The following is a 17057-nucleotide window of genomic DNA, read 5'->3' as shown; positions in this document are numbered from 1 at the left end:
ACTAAGAATGGTGCATAATTTAAAACGCATGAACTGTTTATTTCTGGAATTTTCTATTTAATATTTTCGGACCACAGTTGACCACAGGTAACTGAAACTGCAGATTAGGAAACCACAGATAGTGGGGGCTACCACACCAGAGGTGCAAGAAGGCAAATGCAATCTCTCCCTAACACAACCACACAAAGAAAAACTTGTAATAGAGGATTGTTCAAGATATTAATAAAAACCATTTACAACATCATTGCCCCTCCTTAAGTTCTACTTGAGGCTTAAATCCGAAAAGAAATACCAAGAATTACTAGTCCTTTCAAACGTACCACTTACACTTTTTCTTTCAGCATTTACTTCATCGAATACCTACTCTGTAACAAAAATAATAACAATATAAAACTTTAGCAAGACTGGAACTCCCAGAAGTTCCCACAGCCAAGCAGCCAAGCAGAAAAATACAATAGGAGGCATTATTTCATAATAGAGGTGTAAGCAAAACTGCATAGGCACAACAGGAAACAAGATGGTGGCAATTCAAAGACGGGAGAGAGGTGGGAGCAAAACGAGTATCAGGAAAGACAGCACAACCCAGGAGCAGGTTCAGAAAGAACTTTGTAGTCCATGCAAAGTATTTAAGACTTTATCTTAACTGGTCATGCAAAACCACTCCGGGGATCTTGGAGGCAGGGAGGGTCCTGATCACCTTTTCAACGTTTACCAGATGATCTGAGATAGTCCAGGTGGTGGTTAAAAACCAAAGGCTTAGGAAGAAGAAATGTCCTGGGTTTCAAAACCTGAGCTGCCATTTGGCAACTGTGGGAACTTAGTTTCTTAACCTCTCTCTGTCAAACTCCTCACCTGTAAAATCAGGACAATACTGGCTGCCAAGCAGGGTGAGCTGTACAAAAGATAAAATACAGTAGGCCCTTGTGCAGCTGGCATCACAGGGCAAAGGCTGCACGAAACCTCACCTGGATCATGGATTCTCCCCCTCCAATGCCCAGACCCTGATTCTGCTCCATACTCAATTTCTGAATCTACTCTCCTTAATCAGACAGCCTGTATCAGATCCTTTCCTACATATTTGTATCCCTCAGAAAATAAACAGCTACAGAATCATCATTCTGTTACCATCAATAAGAAAAGCTGTGTTATTATAATTTTCCACCTTATTTAAATCCCACTTTTTCCTCAGTGACAAAAAGCCCTTTTATACCCATTTTTGTTGTTTTAAAAGTCAGCGGGTCACGTGCTAAACAAGAAAGACCTTAGGGGGAATGAAAAAGAAAAAAAATCAGGCCTTTGGCCAGACCATTTGAGCATTCACATTAAAAACCACGACATGTTAAGGTCCCATGGCATTATTTTCTTTATATATTTCGTTAAGTGCCTTTGACTCTCTGGAGTGTTAGCAAGTTGAGCCCTGTTACTGAAAGTGAAAAAGAAATGCTTTGTTCTTTTCCTGACAGCTATATTCCCACTGTGACAAAGATAATCATAGACATTAAGAGTGGTAACAAGCTATTAGATCATCAACTCAGTGCTTCTTCCAGGGAAGGCAAAGAACCTAAAATAACACAGTATCATGACTGCATCCTCAAAGGTAAATACATTAACTCTCACTCCCATTAACAAGAAGGCTCTTTACACACATAAGCTAAATCCCTGTGTGCTTTATAAAATACTCCAGGTATCCACTGTCAGCCTCCTCTTCAGAGATGGTCAAACATTTCTACATCCTTTCTCTCTCCGTTTCTAATATGCCCCATCTCTTACTCCCTTGATTATTTTTGCCACTGCAGAACCAGTCAATCCCTCTGTGCTTTATTGTATCTATACAATATTTGGAGAACATACCCCACCCATTTTTGACCCCTCCACCAACAGCATGAAAATACAATAAGCTCAATGAAGAAAGGGATTTGGGGGTGTTCTGTGCACTATTGAACTCCCAGCACCTAGAATGATGCCTAGATATAGTATATGCCCAATAATTCTTTGCTGAAAAGATGAATGAATGAATGAATGAATGAACAGACTACAGTTTCCTTCCTAATTCCTTATAAAACAGGTGTTGTTCTTGTCTAGCCAGCTTTGACTCCTCTCCTTATGACGACACACTTGTATTTCCTTTTGGGTAACTATCACCTCAGTCCATACTCCGTCTTTCTGAAAAAGGCAAGCAAGGTGCCAGGACCTCCTCTGAAAAAAAGAGACAGGCAAAAATCCAGACCTAACAATTAGACAGATGCATCCCTCTGGATGCAGAGAGAAAGAGAGAGACTGCTCTATCAGACCTTTGCAGGAAATGTTAGGGGGGAAAAAAGCCCTTGTTCCATTGGTATTGCCGTAAGGGTGATTGAGTTAAGGTCAGGAATGCTGAAAATCATAACAAGGAAAGGACCCACCTAGAAAGGAAGCCAAACCAGGCAGAGGCACACAAGGGCAGAGACACACAAGACGTAGTCAAGCGGAGACCCAGAACCAGCCCAGGACTTTTCAATTACTTCAGTCCACAAATTCCAATTTTCATCCCTTCACTGCGTACCTCTGCGCACTTTATCTCCATCTGCCACTCCCATGTTGCCCAGGCACTGGTCAGAACCATCACCGCAGAAATTCATTCACCCCATGTGTTTTGTTTTGTTTTGTTTTTAAGATTTTATTGGGGAAGGGGAACAGGATTTTATTTGGGATCAGTGTGTATTTTTCCAGGATTTTTTCAAAGTTGTCCTTTCAATCTTAGTTGTGGAGGGTGCAGCTCAGCTCCAGGTCCAGTTGCCGGTTGCTACTTGTAGGGGGCACAGCCCACCATCCCTTGCGAGAGTCGAACCAGCAACCTTGTGGTTGAGAGGACGCGTTCCAACCAATTGAGCCATCTGGAAGCTCAGTGGCAGCTCAGCTCAAGGTGCCGTGTTCAATCATTAGTTGCAGGGGGCACTGCCCACCATCCCTTGAGGGAAATCGAACCTGGCAACCTGTGGTTGAGAGCCCACTGGCCCATGTGGGAATCGAACCGGCAGCCTTCGGAGTTAGGAGCACGGAGCTCCAACCGCCTGAGCCACTGGTCCGCCCCCCCCCACCCATGTGTTTTATATGTATAAATTCCTCAGGTACAAATCAACCATTGTCCACTCCATCGTAAGGTAGTTTCATAAATTGTTGTGAATTCTCTTTTTCGGTTGAGCATTTTTAAACAGTAATTCTACATACGTTGAAAAGATGCTCATTTTATAGGCCAACCACAAAACTGACCTTCAGTCCGTAAAAGTTTATCTCCTGCTGCAGGCCCACCAATTAGCATGGGATCAAAAGCCCAAATGCTGATATAGTTATGCTGGACTAATTATCACTGCAGAAAGAAAACACTGTCATCTTGGTCAGTCCACTTTGGTGATTTTAAAAAGAAACCTGGGCCTTTTCTACAAAGGAATGAATCTCTGCTGGAAACCTCAGAACCTCTTCCTGACTTACCCAGAGCACACATTTCCCAAGAACGGATTTTAACAGAATGCCACTTCCCTTATAAAGGAGCTGTCACTTCTCATCATACCATGTCTAAATTTGTTCAAATGTTTTCACTAATTTGCAATCATTTGGTAAAAATGTTCTAGAAGAGATAAGATACCAAGAGGAAATCTAATGGAAGAACCTGCTCGTGTCCTACTGATTCACTGCGCTGAAAAAGGTCTTTCAGAGTTGAAAGTAAACAGATGTCTTCAAATTTCTGCAACAGAAGACAGCAGTGCCAAAATGGCACACTGATGTAATAAGCCGTACTAATTACTGAGCACAGGTATTTTTGGCCTCTCATTTACAATCAAGACAGAGCTAAATCCTTGGCAATGCAACATATCTGTGCTCGGCTTACCTGTGGATAAGCATCCCACTGGGAATAAAATCTGCACACAGCAATTCCTGCCACAGAAAGAACACTTCTGAAGGTAGCCACAGACTCACTACTAAATGGTCCCACAGAACAGTGTGTGGGGGGGGTGGGGGGCGGGGGGTGATGGGGGATCCGGATGCTTTTCCTTCATTCTCCTTAATTATAACCTGAGTCTTTAGAAAATCACTTCTAAATAAATCTTCTCTGCTCCCTATCTTAAAGCCTTTTCTGTTCCCCGTTCCAAACCTCTCAAACATAGCAGGAATTAATGTTTTTATTTATTGCATTAAAAAGTGGGTTTTGTTGCTCAGCTTCTGCCAATGGTAGAGTTCCTCTCAGAGCACAGCTTTGATTATAGATCTGGTAAGACAGAAAATTTGAAACTTACCATCCATCCTGTGTGATTTTATTCATTGCTAGTGAGGGTGGAGCTGATTTGGGGATTAGATGAGGAAGACACAAAATACTAATCCCCAGAAGCGCCTTACAGACCTGCCAGCAAAATCAGTGTTTAATTTTGTGCCGTCCAAATATTTAATAACTAAATCACAAGTCCAGTATTCTAAGTAACAATTTATAATTTGATAAAAGAAGAGACAAGAGTGAAAATACCCTGAATGAATGAATGAGTCCATCAATCAAAAAACTTGGCAAGGCAGAGGAAAGCTCATTTCAACAGTGATATTTAATAACCATCCAGCTTAGGCAAGGGCACGTCACGTTTCTGTGCTTTATTTCTCTCACCTGTGGGATAGGAACAGTAACGTCTGCTGCTGGGCTTGACCCTCATGGTCTACATCAGCGCTGATCCTACATTCAGAGTTCTCAGGACAGGGCCTGGCTACACAGTAAGTGCTCAACAAAAGGGGAGCCCTTGTTAACTTGAATAGACAAAACTAGTGCATCTTCACAGTATGCAGTCACGGTCTACCAGAGAAAGCTGTAGATGGATACTTGACGGTTCAAGTGAGTTCACGCAATCTCCCAGATGTGCCTCGATTTTAAGTTTTCCTTCAAGGACTTTCAGTGTCAGCTGGATCAGATGTTTCACCAGATGTCTGTCAAAGTATACAGAATTTCCTACCCGATTAAGACGTTATTTGGTTTATAATGTGTTGGCCAAGACTTAAAACACGTACTGATCTCCTGTTTCAAAGTCACGAATTCAGATCTGCCTCTGTGCTATTCCACGCAGACACATCTCACAGTACAACCAGGTGAAGGAAAGAAACAGAAACATATCCATTCAATGGAGGTCTTCTTGAGATACATTGTGACTTAACTGTCATTCCGTTCTTTCTCAGCAAAACCACTGCAGTCTGTAGGGCAGACCTCAGGGAGAACTTGACAAAATACTATCTTTGACACCAGGGGGAACTTCAGTAAGGGGCGGGGCGGGGGGGCGGAGCCAGCTGGCCAAAGACTCCACCTTGTCTGGATTTCAAAAGGTTTTGATGCAGAAACTAAAATCATACAGATAAATGCTAGACCATGCAATTAATTACAAACAAACAAACAAAAAACAGTCCATCTACCACGGGTAGTAATGCATCTCAGAGGAAAAGAGTACAGATTAAAATTGAAAAAGAAAACTGTTTCAAGATTATACTTCGGCAAGGCAAAGCCTGACAAGTACCCAGCCATCCCCTGATGAATTCAAAAGGCTTGAAACCACAGACAATTTGATTATAGTGGAGCATGAGGTTGTCTGGCCCTTTGGAAAAGGGAGATTCAGCCTGTCGTAAAGTCAGACTGAGAGGGACTTGACTTCACCTTAATTTAGGCTGTGGACTCTCACTGCAGCCAGGCCACGGTGAGCTGAGAACGGAGCTGGAGGAAACGATGACAGTGACTGACAGGCTGTGTTCATCTACCATACAACGTCCCCCACACACGAGAAGGGCATCGCCCTTGCGAACCCTAATTACAGGAGGTCATCAGTCGTAAGAAGCAACCCAATGATAGGGGCGCTAATACATGAAAACCACGCATCATAAAACTCAGCGGCGCTCAACCCAGGGCGATTTTGTTCCCCAGGGGATATCTGGATGCCACCTAGAGAGATGGTCACACTGGGAGGCACTACCCCTGGCATCTAGTGGGTAGAGGCCAAGGACACCGTTAAACCTCCTACAATGCACAGGACCTCCCCACAAGACGCCAATAGTGCTGAGGTTGAGAAACGGATGACATGTGGTTATTTTGTTTGCTGCTGCATCCCCGGCGTATAGGTCTTGCTCAACATATATTAAATTTTAAAAACGCAATTACTTTCAGTGTAACTGAGCTAAAGGAAGTATAGAGATAGCCCCGGGTGTGACACTACCACCAAAACCCTTGCTGCTCAGTTTGCTGTCTTCTCCAGACTTGGGCCTGGTGACGATCTCCAGGCATCTGTTAAACGTCGACCACTCAGTCCGATGACAGCACAAGTCCTCTCCTTCCATTCCTGCTTTGTTCAAAGAGACCCCCACTAAGTGATGGATATGAACATTTTCCAAGGATCCCATCAAGAGAATGAAGTACTTTACGGCATGATGAGGATGTTGGTAAAGCAATGACATTGTGAAAGCCACTCTTTCTTTAACAATCTAGTAATTGCTCTGTGTTCTTCAGTATTGCACAAGAAGTGTAATCCTACAAGGTAAGAACACTATATGTGGTTTTATTAGCATTTATACATCTGCATTTTTAGAAAGTAGGCTCAGAACAGTGAAACAATAGGCCCAAAGTCCTAGACAAGACTAGAGGTAGGCCAAAAACCCCAAAATTCTGCCCCCTAATTCAATTCTCTTTATACTACAAATCATCATTTTAAATGTACACAAATCTGTTTTTGACATGGAGATTTTTCTGCATCTGAATGTTTGTGCCCAAACATCAGGAATAAAACTTGTAATGAAAACACAAAGACGGACACACAAATCACGTGAATGTTGCAGTGACTTGTCGGCATTGCTGGAGTATTCTATGCTGCAAAGCAAAGTCACTGTCTGTATCTGGAGAACACATCTGCTTCCAGACACATGACAAATATCTGTGGACACAGGTCCCCCCACTCTAACTATAAATGCTGCCTGTCTCCCGATTGTAAACAATATTCTGGATGTCTGAAGTGTCTACTTGAAGGAGAAGCTACTCTTTACTTTGCATCATAATTTATCTTTGGGAAGAAGGCTTAGCCTAAGTCCTTTTTTTTTCCTTTTTTTAAATCACATTTTTCTATACCCTGGGACAAAAACAAAGGTACTTAAGGGAGATATAATCCATTCTTGATTATTTTCAACATTAAAATGAAAACTGACCATATCTTTGTTTCAAGATGTAGAGCAGGGTTTCTACGGTGGAGCAGAGATAAAAATAACCAAGAACAGCCCACGGCTGGGTGACGTGCCTAGATCTTCTAGTTAACAGCTAGGGAATCTCAGGCTAATTCAAAAACTTCTCTGAGCCTCAATTTCTTCATCCCTCTAAAAAAAAAAAAAAAAGAAAAGAAAAGAAAAGAAAAGGAAAGAAAAATGATAATCATTATCTATCTCTAAGACAGGTTGGGAGAATGAAATGAAGACCGTGAATGAACCTAGCATAGGTCTTATCATAAAGTGGACAATAAATACTTGCTGGGCCTGACTGGACCTCCACTAATAACGTGTGCCAACTATAAATGACCAAAGGGGCCAGGCAGTAATAGGGTCAAGGGAAACACTGGATGAACTTGGCCTAATTTATTTTCCCTTATTTAATAAGTAGGTAAAGAAAACAGGTATTTCACTTCTTAGACCTGCTACTTGGAAGACAACAGCAAATCTGTGGTGACAAACAGCAACTAACGGGTGGCCTCTGAGTTAGAAGGCAGTAGGGACAAGTGTGGACCACAGCTAAGGCAAGAGCACCCATCCACATAAGGGGAGCAGCGCCAGCTTGGCTCTGGCTAATTTTTGTCATGATGCAAAGTATCTGATGTTTCAAGAAAAAAAAAAATCTATGTTTTCACATGTTAGATAGCACATCAAACATTTCTTTAAAAATGAAATGTAAACCGACAGGGTGTGAGCCAAACTGTTCAAGACCAGCTACAGCCAAGAGGGCCAATTTAAGAACTGCTCTAAAAGGCCAAAAAAAAAAAAAGCGAAAAAAGCAAGGGGGTATTTAACTGGCCAAATTCAAGAGGTTAATTCAGCACAAATTCATATTCTAGGACCCCCAAATCACTGGCCTCCCAACTGATCCTTTCCCCCTATGAGAAAGCCCTTGTAGAGACTCATGTATCTCAGGTACTGTGCTAAGGTCTTTACCTGGTTGAAACATATTCGGAGACAACAGGACAATGGTTCCTAAAGAGTAATAATTCATTGCCATCTTTGATCCATGCAAGTTTGGGAGATAGGACTTTTCCTTCCCATGTAATACATGAAGAATATGCAATGCCGTCAGTCAATTTGCCCAAGAGGAACCAATACGTGGTGTGGGGATCAGAATGCCAATCTGTCCAAATTCAAGGACAGAATTACTTCCACCGGGCCACATCTGTTTGACCACCATGCATCGAGTGAATCCATAGGACTCAATACAAAACAGAATAGAATTTGGTCTCTTCCTGAGTAAAATATATAATCCTACTGGAAATAATCACAAGATACATATGAGCATATGGCGAATCAGATGTAGAAACAATTAGAACAGAAGCCAGAAAGTGAAAAATAAATCTCAAAACCGCTTTCAGAATTTTCTCACAATTTTGAGTTAGAAGTTCTAAAGTCCAGTATTACTCAGATTTCACTCTTTCACGCGTGACCTTTGCAATTCGTGCCATACCGATTTGTCACCCGAATGACTGACTCTGTATTGCCCTATAAAACCACTTCTTTTTTCTTTTAACGTTAAAGAAAGTACAGAAGATATAAGTCATGCAACAACGTCAGAAACAAGGTAGTGATGTGCCCACTTTGGCAGCACTTATACTAAAAATTGAAATGATACAGAGATTAGCAGGGACCTGTGCCAGGATGACACCCATATTCATGAAGCATTACATTAAAAAAAAAAAAGGTAGTGATGAAGAGGAGACTTGAACCCAGTCCAGACTTCCTTCAACTCAATTCGAAAGGTCTCCAGCATTTGACTTTGCTGTCTCCGCATCTAACATGGACACATAAGTTCTAGGTACAGAAACTCCATCTCTTTATAAAAGGGCAAGCTAGAATGTTCTATTCTGTTTTCCAAAATAGATCATTATTATTTTTGAAATAGCAAAAGTCAACATTATTTGGACCCTTGGATCAAAGCAGGAGAATAAAGTTAAATACATCTGTCAAACTTTTCATTTACTATTAATAAAAACGGAAGCTCATGGTTTCAGAAATAGAGTATGGATTACATTCTCCAAAATGCAGCACCTCACTTCTTTCACACGCCCATACCTCAAAATAAAAATCTTAGAAAATCTTAGGCAATTTCTCCATATTTGCTTAGCATTTTGCTACGATGAGAGATTTAGCCATATGTGAAGACACTGCAATTTCACTAAGCATTGGCTTTTCCTTTAGGCTCCATCACTTACGACTTTTTAGGAGCTCTACAGGTATTCACTCAGTTCTGCTATGCAAGCATCCTGTTTTGAAACTTACTGGAGGTAAGGCGCTTGTTTGAGGTCTGCTTATCAGTACATGATGTCAAGTTATTCCACTGCGATTTGCAGTCCTACTGTGAATAAATATAGAGCTGCTTTGCATCAGAAAACCATGTTTTATTTTTAAAAGTTTCCTGAAGTTGTGCGAACAATGCTCCTAAACACACTACAAGGGGGACTACCAGTTTGGCCTAATCTGCACAGCGTCCAAACAACTGTCCAAACCAGGAGTGTGGACATTGCGGCTATACCAACTTCTAGTTATCCCAGGAGCTTCCGTAACATAGAATGACTGAAATGACACATTTACAGTCAACTTCAGCAGGACATATCACGTCATTATTAATGTCTGAATTTAGTTTCCATTCATACAAGAAAGAGCAGTTTTTACATTAATTACTATGGGATTGAAAGCTAATGCAAAAATCTGGTCACCATCAACAACTCCTGGATATTGAATCATGAAAAGTTAACCAATACTAATACCTCTTCTCATTCCAGAAGATCTACCTGTTCATTTCTTCTAGGAAATAATTTTAATATTAATTGTCATTTTCCACTTTAAACTCAAGTTTTGTATAAAATATAGCGCAACAGCAACTATGTCAACGGACCACACCCTAAATGAAAAACTGGTGACAGCTTTCATTTAGCAGGCCCTTCTGAAAGGTTATTAGGAAAATGTAACTAATAAAAGTGGGGTGCTTATGCATTTCAAACACGATATCCATTATAGAGTGCTGAATGCTAAATCAATTTCCCTTCTCTACTGGCATTTACAGATTCCTTAAGAACACCTAAAATAGAACTTGATTCATAATAAATTTCAATTTACATAAAACTCCAGGGAAATATATGAGCCATACCAAAAGTCTTTTTCCAGATCAGAAAATCTCTAATTTGCAGAATAAGATGGTGAAAATACTCTCTTAAAACCCATTTTCAAACTTTATGGCCATACAAAAAAGTTTATAAACCCATACCATGTGGTTATCCAACCAAATCTGGAAAAAAATTTAAAAGTAAAAAATAAAAGAAGAAAGACTGTGCAAGGGAAGAGGAAAAAGCCGTCCAGGGAAGAAAAAAAAAATTAAAGCTTTGTTAAAAATGAGCCATTCAGATTTGGTTAACTACAGAGAAAAGAAAGTTAGATTAAAAGGAAGAACATTTTTAAAACCTTTACTAAGATAAGATAGATAACTTCAAACACAGTTTTAGAACAGTGGGAAATCTTAAGTCCAGACAGAAGGAAAAGGTGGTGTTATAGTTTTAAATCCCAATAAAGGCACCCAGGGCAATATTCTATTCTAAAAGAATTCACAGGAAGAAAACAACAACAAAAAAAATCCCAAGATCAAATGCAGGGTTGTTTTTCCTTTTCATTTACAGCTTAAAAGCTTCTTGGCAATACGAGTAATCTGTCAGAAAGGGTAAAAAATTATGCTTAATAGATAATTTTAAGACTTTCCTCAAAAGATGTTAATAAATATACTGGAGCTAGTAGTTGGAAGTGGCACAGCAGTTAGATGGGCACAATGTCCTCCTTTTGCCATCACCTATTATAAATCTAAAAATATGATCACTCTGGCTGCATGTTTCCTGCCTAAAATAAGCAAGAAGCTGTGAAAATGCTTCTACGTTGCCAGGTCTCAAAAAGAAGAGAGAACTCATAAAAGGAGATTTCTTCAGCTGTCTTCATCAAAGGCAAGTTGTTTTTACATTTTCAAGTGTTTGCTGGGAGTAACGGATACATGATCAACTCTAAATTCTCAGTGAGGGTAAGGGGATTTCTAATGGCTTCTAAGACTCTGGGTCTGAGAACCAGTATCTAAGGATGGGTTGGCCCAGAATCTGGGTTTAGTTTACAGGGACTGCAGCTCATCGAGTCCATGACATAAGAGTGTAGCGAGCCTTGCATAAGCTCCCTCGGGATTCCAAAGGACAGTTTGCCACAGTGATGAAGCCAGGTCTGATGGGCACATTCAATCCCACTACTTGCTGACTCTCGCAGTTTAGGCCTCCTCCAAGACTGAGATCTTTCAAGGGAAAACATTTGCAACTGAAATATCCTGAGTGCTTTCTTTGGATCCTGTATCTCAGCTAAGTGACAGGGGGCAATGATGCACTATTTAGAGACGTTTCCTATTTTAGTTCAGAACATGCTGAGGGATGTCTAAAAAGGAAGCCTCAGTCTGCCTGGGCACAAGATACCTGTGAGGCTTAAAAGCAAGAATTTCTTAAGTGTACCTCACTTTTCTGAACTTCTTCGAGAATCGAGTTTTGCTTCTAAGACAAACATCATTTTCCTTTGTATGGCTTTTTCAAGGGGATGTTTTCAATGGTTGTTTTCTTATAAAGTAAAACCACAGAAGGTATTCCTTCCCTATTATCACTTCTGGTCATTCTCTTCACATGTCAGTTATAAATAACACACAATTTCCACATCCTTAAAGGTCTGAGATATAACCCAGAGCGCTCACAGTGTTAGGAAGAACTTGAAAGTGATTTATCCCCATTTCACAGCAGACACGTTAAGGAAAAGGAGAAAGGCATCATTGGAGCAATGTAGCTGCAATGGAAATGAGGCCTTTTCAACACACAGCTCTCCCCTCTGGCCCTCGTTTGTTCCTCCAGCAGACTGGGCACAGTTCTGCTTCGACTGGTGTGTGTAAGCATGTATACTGCTGTGTGACTGCCAGGGGTGGGCTGCTTGTGTCTAGTTTCTGGCTTTCACTAATCATTTCTTTAGTGCACACTAAACTGTGACAGCCGTGGGTTGCCCTGGTAAAAGCCGAGCTTCCAAGACACAGTGGACAGAGTTTAATGACTGCTCCAGAGCATGAGGTCTGGAATGAGACCTTCTGGTACTGGGTCCCATTTCTGAGTAGGAAAACGGAGCAAGTTACTTGCCTTGCTTGACCTCAACCTTCTTGAAGAGGATGGAAATGGTACCTATTCCGAAGGGTTACTAAATATTCTAAATGAAGTGTTTAGACCCCTGCCCAGGTCAGAACAAGGCTTAGGCAAGGGTGGCTGATGCTAATATAATTTTAAGATATACATACTTAATATAATCAATTGGATTTGAGACATCTTGCAAATACGTAGAAAATAGAACATTGTTTTACAAAGGGGGTGAGGGCACCTGAAACTGAGGCAAGGAAAGAAGAGAAAAATCAACAGGAAAGCCACTGGCCAAAGTAAATCCCTACATGGGTGCCACTACACTAACAGTGGCCCACAAAGCACCACTGACCCAGCTACTCCATATGCCTAGACTCTCTGCCCTACTTCTCCCATCTTCTAGAGAAGGGTCAGGAAAGTGCATGCCTTCTACTTGCTGTGAAGTTTATTTATGTGCCTGTTTGGTGGGGCAGCATATGTGGGTGGGTGTGTATGCGCATGTGTATCTCGGCCACTCTGTGCCACACAGAAAGAAGCTGCAGTCAAGAATGTGGTGCTCCTCAAAAGCTCATGAAGCAGACGGCTTGCTTTCCATCTGTTACGTGAAAAACTGAGAAGCTATGTTCCATTCTGTAGATCACACTTTTAAATGAGAAATGAGCAAAACTGAACCGTGTTTGGAGGTGAGAGACAAGTATAGGGAAGGACTTCAGCTTATGAAAACGTGCGACAGCCGAAAGAAAGGTGGGTGCTGGGTGGGGGGAACACAGGGAAAGCTGCACCTAGCACCTGACTGACTTCAAACTAAGTAAAGGCACGTTTTGGATGCGGAGTGGGTTCGATCTGCAAACCCTTGGAATAGAAGGAAGAGCAATGAGAGGGGGGTAAAAGAGATTTGTGTAGAATTCCGTCCTCAGGAAGTTCCAAAGATGAGATGCAACTTCATTTTACCCATTTTATTCATTCACTCATTCAAGCAATACATGATATGCATCAGTGATGTGCCAACTACGCGTCTGAACGCCTGAGACACGGCATTTAACGGAACAAACAGACTCCTCGTGGTGAAAGAATTACAAACCATGTCAATTCAACGGAAGGAAATGAGTAATAGGACCCTTAAGTTTTATCTGGGCAAATGGCCACCCCATTGACCACCTTTCCCACCTTCCCTGGCAGCTACATATACATATGTGGGTAAAGTCTGATCAATAGGACAAGGGTGCAAGTAGCATATACAGCTCAGGGTTTGTGCACATATAGGGAATGGACCTACCCTCCACTTCCCCTTCGTACCTTCCAGCTGACCGGAGGGCTGACACGATGGCAGAATAAGAAGACAGACGGCGCCTAGGTCTCCGACCCTGTCACCACCTCAGCGTTCAATTGCTTAGCTGCAGACTAGGACATGGGAATGAAATTCACCAGGTTGTTTAAGCCACTGTGACTTGGGCAATATTGTTGTAGCAGACGAACAAGCCTGCAAATACACATGCCTAAAAAAGACACTTTGATTTTCTGAATGGCAGGTCAGGTGAGAAGATCCAGGTCTCAGAGCAAACGCACGGACATAATTCCCTCTGCATATCACTGAAGTGCGCATCTCCAGGGGTTCTCGGACACTCAGCAAAATACGCACTGTCAGTGATCCTAATTCTAATTCATACAAAATAAACATATACATATGTATCTCCATATACAGAACTTAATGTGATGAGAGCTGTGTTTAAGACGGACAGCTTTCTTCTTACTCTAACTAGGATATGAAACTTGGATACACTCCCCCTACACTGAGAATGAAAACACCCAGTAGAACAAGCTAATTGTTCTCACAAAGCGAGGTAATTATAACTGCATCTTTGAGTCCATGAAATATTCAGGCACCAAAACACAGGTGCAGGAGTGAAAGCTGGGACCCCAGGCTGATCCACGTGTGGCTCACTTGCAGAGAGAAAATTTGTTTTCCCTGGGCTTGATGGCACAGACACCTAATGGGGTAAATGTCCACAATGGATACTATTTTCAAGCCAGCTGATCTACTGATTACTTGTTTGATATAAATGCCAAAGAAAGAAAAGACTGGTATCATTGAGGAGACAAGGGGGAGATCTATTACATTATCTCACTGCTACTGCTGAGACACAGAGTTTGAAAAACACTCTAGAAAATGTAGGGAAACAATGGGACTAAAAAGAGGAGCAGAAGATGGGTGACAGTCACCACGGTTAATGTGAAAAGATCTTAGATGATCGTTTCCAAAAGTTTATTGCTACCACGTTAGCAAAGAGTGACATGGTAGGGATCAATTAATCAATGAGTGGAAACGATTAACAGCCAACATTTTAGTTATCACTGTACTTCACCAGATGCTACAAGCAGGGTGACTTTGAGAATCTTATTTTATTCCCTCAAAAACCCTGAGCTGTGAACTGTTATGAACATTTTACAGATGAGAAAACTAAGGCTTACAATTGATGCAAAACATTTAATGAGTGTCTATGGAGTACCACACACAATTACTAATAGAGTGCAAAGAAGATCAAAAAAAGACAAGGTCTCTGCCTTCACAGATGGATATTCTAACACAGAGGGCACAAGGTCATACATATCCCAGCAACACTCTGACTGGCCACCAAATTTTTAAGATTTTACTATTGTTACTCTCTTAATTTAAAATGGAAGGGAGCGTGAGGCTTTGATGGACACCCTGTCTTCTCTAAACTCCTGACTGCTTCATTCTGTGTGGCACAGAGTGGCAAAGATATGCAGGGAGCAGAGAGGCTCAGGTTCTACCATTTCCTACTACCTTATACCTCCCCTGTTTGATGTGTTTATAACCCCTGACTGCATTCCTGCAGATAGTGCTTTGGAGAGGGAGAAAAAGAAAGTTTTTTCTCCAACAGTTTTGCTTGTCTGACCACAAATTCATATCGGTTTTCTAATTGGCAGTCCCCTCTCCAGACTTTAGATTAAAGCAGCAAGTGGGGGGTTCCACTGGTTTTTTCTAGCTCTAATCTTAGTCAAGATTAGCCTTCCTCAAGCCTCTCAACAGACAATGAGACAAGGAAGAGAGCATGGCACATTATCCCTGGAAACCTACAAGGGATCACCAATAAAGATCAAAGAAACGGTGAGACAAGTGAATTGTTTCGGACTATGTGACCACGATTTCTGTCGTGATGGTAGTTACAAGTTTTGGGGTCAAAGGATACAGGTTCAAATGCCACCATCTTTCTCTTCCTTTGCAACTGTGCCAAGTCTCATGACCTCTCTGGACCTCCATTCCAACGTTGTAAAATGAGACTATAAAACACTACAATGCTGAAGGCTAGCTGTGATGAGGCAAATGAAACCACGAGAACAGTGCCTTGCCCACGGTCAGAACTCAGCAAATGACGGAATTAGATGTTGTTATATTTGACCCTTTTCAAGGCTAGTGCCAAATGCACTTGGTCAGCTCACGCTGGGAAGCTCATAATACATTTAAGCACTCATAGTTTTCTACGTCTTCCTCCTAGCTAAGATGCTGGAGACGGCCAGAAATAATCACACTATTTGTGAGCCTATGTTTATGCAACAGAAACAAAATGGAATTTTATGGTCTGCTGTGCCCACACTGGGATAATTCCACGCAGCGCTGTGTAACAAGAATTTATGCAATATCCAATCCACAGATGCAGCTCCCAGGCCAGCAAAGCTTTACCAAACTAGTGGCTTCAGAGAGGAGCCAGCTAGCCCTACACCTGTAGACCTCATCTTACTACTAGCACTTGACAAGCAGCTAGTTAACTGACCTAGAGGGTAAATCTGATCGTAACCATTTTAAAAAAGCAAACAGATTTTGGCAGGGGAAATAGTCTTCACAGATAATAAATTTCAAATAACAAAACAAAAAAAACTGAGAAAACTGAAAATACAAATGAAGATTAACTGCCATATTTAGGATAAAATAAAGTTCTGCTCATTGATAAGAAAGGAAGACAATATAGAACAGTAATGTTTCAAGCATAATCCAACAACAAAACCAAAGGTCTCGCCTTGGAGCTAAGCACAGGGAACAGCATGCTGTTAATAAAGATGAGAGTTTGTGACGTCGTCCATGCAACAACAAACAAGGACTAAACATCAAAAAATGTTACCAGGAGCATCGCTTTTGAACAATCTACGGACAGTTTTTGCCATTGTTTTTATTTTTTGTTTTTCTATTTAGGGTACACTATTTATTTTTTAAAGTGGGTACACTCTATTTTTTTTCTAAACTACCACAAGCAAACAGACCTGACTCCATTCCTAGTTTGGCTCTCCTCAGAAACGTAATCAGGGTAGACCACAGATTTAGCTAACGTGCCCCCTGGGCTGAAGACCCAGCGTGGTTGGAGGTTAGAAGTGGCTGCGAAGGCAGCAGTCAGGAGAGAGAAGAAGGCTTATGCTTTGAGCAGGAACCCAGCTGGGACCAAGCGCACACAGTGCGCCTTTCCAGAAGATCCAGTGAGTTTAGTTTAACTCCCAAAGTAGCATGGAAGGCAGAGTGGTCACGTCCTAGTAAGGAGGGAATCTAATGACTGTGGACAAGCTATCACCTCGCAGGATAGGATGGAATGGAAAAGCAATTTGTGCTGAACAACAGTCCTATGTATTAAA

The 17057-nt window shown here is 41.5% G+C and overlaps 1 protein-coding gene and 1 non-coding gene across 4 annotated transcripts in view; one reads left to right on the top strand and one right to left on the bottom strand.

Moving 5' to 3' along the window:
• The window catches only part of PTPRG (protein tyrosine phosphatase receptor type G), a 685327-nt gene that overhangs the window by 328176 nt on the left and 340094 nt on the right, over positions 1-17057 (bottom strand). The gene's annotated exons all lie outside the window — the stretch shown is intronic.
• On the top strand, positions 8821-8924 carry LOC117037357 (U6 spliceosomal RNA). The gene has a single exon (XR_004425505.1). It is a non-coding gene; the product is annotated as a U6 spliceosomal RNA (small nuclear RNA).

Source organism: Rhinolophus ferrumequinum, chromosome 17, assembly GCF_004115265.2.
Source record: "Rhinolophus ferrumequinum isolate MPI-CBG mRhiFer1 chromosome 17, mRhiFer1_v1.p, whole genome shotgun sequence".
In the NCBI taxonomy this organism is placed as follows: domain Eukaryota; kingdom Metazoa; phylum Chordata; class Mammalia; order Chiroptera; family Rhinolophidae; genus Rhinolophus; species Rhinolophus ferrumequinum.
This window is presented reverse-complemented; position numbering and strand designations above follow the sequence as displayed.